Source organism: Rhagoletis zephyria, unplaced genomic scaffold (genome assembly GCF_001687245.7).
Source record: "Rhagoletis zephyria isolate East Lansing unplaced genomic scaffold, Rhagoletis_zephyria_1.1 Rzeph_scaffold_10097, whole genome shotgun sequence".
Lineage (NCBI taxonomy): Eukaryota > Metazoa > Arthropoda > Insecta > Diptera > Tephritidae > Rhagoletis > Rhagoletis zephyria.
The window spans coordinates 13,537-17,624 of NW_016167175.1; positions in this window are offsets into that span (position 1 = coordinate 13,537).

Below are 4,088 nucleotides of genomic sequence, written 5' to 3' on the forward strand. Positions count from 1 at the left end.
GGACCAAAGAGTACTCCAAAATTAACCACAATTCATATAAAAAATATGGTCCAATTAACATTGCGATGTCCTAGGGCAGGACCATATACTCCATCCCTGCATTACATCAGAGTAGCACAAAACTACTCCAACATATTAACAATGGCATTGTTGTTATATTTTTTCGTTTGTACACGCTTTTGTTCTTCACTTCTCAAATGCTTTTTCGAAATTAATAAAAAACAAGACAAAAATTAAAAATTACATGTTGCCTCTGACGGCATTCGAATCCGAACAGGCTGGGAGCTAAGAACTAACAGCGAGCATCTCTACACGTTCAGCTACAGCCAGACATGCAAATGTGCTTTCAAATGCTCAACTTCAATCACATTTCGTTAAAACACGAGCAGTGATCGGATAACAAACAATAAGCTGGCGCAGAGACACGAGTTGGTCCGCTACAGCATGACAGAGGAAAACTTTTGTAAGTACTCCAATTTACCACAAATGGACTACATGATCCAACGATTTTTGCAGGGTAACAAAATTCAGAGAATAAGTAATCTTACTCTCTCCCAAAGAGAGAAACTTACTAAGTTTTGCGCGAAAAGGAATTAGCAAACATTTGCAAACTTCATTGCCAGCTGGCGTCCACAGTTGTATTTCGATCATAATAAATTTTTTAAATTATTTCAGGTGGAAAACAAAACAGGACCTATACGTATATTTCTTGTTATTCTGACTCTCTTCAACATATGGTTCAATTTCTTTGTGGAAGTCACTGTCGGATTTCCTATATCGACAGTGGTGTCGACTGCGTTGCGATTACGAATACAGCCTTTTCAGCTGAGTATCTTTCAAATGTTTGGAATTAATTAAATTAATTGAATAAACAAATATTTACATATTACTTTCATTAGTTAATCGCAACAAGATTGTTTTTTTTTTTAATTTAACAAACTTGTTGATTCAAATTATTGTTGACAAAAATGCAACCGTGTGCTACAATCCTGCTTGCAAATTCGTGCTGGGAAAATTTTAAACGCTCGAGCTGGTTGGTTTAAATTAATGTTAGCCAACCTACGTGATCTAAGTTTAAACTTGCACTGGGCGTTATTAGGGGCTTGTCAAGAGACAGTCCTGTCTATATGTATGTATGTTTGCTAAACGAAGTGTCGCTGTTTGTGATTGTTGCATGCAGTGAAGATGAGTCCACAATTATGAGAGTACATAAAACTAAAGAGCACAGAGCAAGTCAAATTAAAGCTTGTAAAAAGGAAATATCCGCATTCATGAAAAAAATAATAATCAATGCAAATTTAGCAAAACATGCACTCACAAAACTATTTACAATATCACGGGAAAAATAATTGCATTATTATTGGTGTAAAGGTTTGCATTTATTTGTCCATTTCCAATTATATTACATGAAATACACACATTATATACTTGTTAAATAAATATATACTACACATATATTTATATTTATTCAGACAAATGGCGCACTGGCAGCGGATACCACTTGGCTCATATTTCATACAAAAAAATATGATTGAATTTATCAATCGATTTCGCGAAAGCGATAAGTCGTAGCGTAGTGCTTCCCACTGAAATTAAGTGGAGAGTTTCTTTCGAATTAATAGATAGATCTCACCGTTATCCTATTAGCCGACCAGACTTATAAGTTGCGGAATTAGTGAGTTTTTTTTTTTTAATTTCGAGGAATTCAATTAGTACGCACTTGCTTTTTTGGAAATCAAAAATTTATACGAGTTTGAAAATTTTATACAAATGAGGGTTTGAAAATTTTTTTCGATTTCATTTACCAAAAGTGTTTTCAAAATTTCCAAAAAAAGGTCCCAATCCGCTTTCTTTTAGCAAAGTTGTGGGCATTTAAAAAACGGCACGTTATTTTCAAAAATCGATATCTCGAAAACGGCTGGACGAAAAGAAATGGAAAAATTAGGGAGGCCTCTCTCAATTGGTGCCATAACATTAAAAATAAAAAAAAAATAAAAAATCGGACATGCAAAAGCCAAGTGGTGTGCGTGTTGGGCTGGAATGCCCCATTTACATATAATCGTCATCAATGCATATAGTTCCATTTGAAATGTTTTTGGAAATGCGTTTTGTTTTACAATCAAATAGGGCTTTTTGCATTGATTGTGAGGATATGCAGTTGCATACAAATGCATGTATGTATGTTCATCCGCGCTTTCAGAAATTACCGCTCTACATGCATGTAAATACAAATTTAACTTACCACAATCATAGTATCTCGATATCCTCGGTATGGCTGCTTTTCGCCACAAAAAGTTGGTTTATTAACGCAACAGTTGTTTTGTTGGAAAAAAGAAACGGCAACAAGAGAAAAATATACATATAAAAATTAAGAAAAAATAAATATAAATTTAAATGTTCTAGCATACAGCACAACTTGCAACCGCATCATTCAAAGAATAACAACATTTTATTTTAAACTACTAACTGACTACATTTCTACATACATTCATATGTAGCCCGTAGGTACATAAATTTCTACATATTTATGTATAGAAAATTGTACGCAAAAAATCACTTACCAAAATCATTACTCATTGTCAAATGCAATGTTTTTCACACTTAACCTAAGCAGACTTATGGCAAAAAAAATTCGCCATTTCTATATGGAGTAGAATAAATATGTTTAGAGAATTTGTTTTTGTATATTTTTGTTTTAATATTTTTTTTACTAATCATTACTTTCAAAAGTACCTGGTATTTACATTGTTGTTTGTGTTGTATGCGTTGAGTTTTTCAAATACAATTTAAAACTGTATTACTTTATGATTTGTCTGTATTAATGAATATGTGAGTTTTAGAATCAGTTTATCGTAAATTTTAAATAGCTTTCAGATATAGCATTTTTACCCGTTATAACTCAATGTGGATCCCGGGATTTATTACTGAAAAAATATCCCGAAATTCCGGGCATATTTTGGCATCCCTAGTTCATTCGTTATATAAAAGAAAATGAAAAAAAAAATCTCAAAAATCAATGCTAATTTTTTAGTGCCTTGAAACTTTCACTTTATAGTACTAAAATTCAACAAAACTGCTGACTCAAAATTTGTCTAAGAAATCGAATTTAAAAGTTAAATATTTCGGCGGAAATTTAGAAAATATAAATAAATAAAATTGTCAAAATGTCAGAGTGTACTTATTTTTGATGTTCACCATTACTATTAAGTGAAAAAATAAAACTCAAAGTATGAGACCTCCGAAATTCGGTTTTTTGATCGTAAACACAGATTTTGCGGGTATATTTGCGACTTTGGTATACAGTTTTTTATTACTCAACTAGGTCCACACAATGTCGAATTCCATGTTACGCGACTTTTTTAAATTTAACTACGTATTATTATTATTTTTTTCTTTTAATTTTTTTTTTTTTAATTCAAAAAATATAAATCTTTGATAGAAACATATCTGGGTGTGATCGCGAGTTTTTTGTGACGCTTAGAACTTCTTGAGTTTTTAAATAAAATTAAAAAAAAATGTAACGAGTATTTTACGTCTCTGTTTTTTTTCGCGAATTCCCTTCAAAGATGGACACTTTCATTTACAGTAGGGTTGGGACTATCCGTATATTCGGATATCCATGTATTTGGATCAAATCCAGATATCCGGTTAATATCCGTTAATTTTATTATCTGGATATCCGCTAAATATCCGGGTATCTGGATATTCATATTTTTTAATCAATTACAACCCCTAGTCATACTTTAAAGTCTCTTTTCACAAAAACTTATATTCGAACCTTAGGTCGCTTTTAACTTTCCCTGTTACATACACATCATTTGCTGCAAGAGCGTCATAATCCAAACAAAATTATTTTGAGTTAAGTATGCAGTAGCACACTTAAACTGTAAACTTCAATGCCGTTTGACGCTCTTACAGCAAATTAGCGATATGTATTTCAGACTTCCCTTGAGTGATAGCAACGATTATAATATAATTCAGAAATTGGCGCTTTTATAACGCCTGTATGACATTTCATATAAACTGAATAATTAAAGCCTCGATTTTTTTGCTGATCATGTTTAAGGTGAAGCTATGAAGTCTGATAA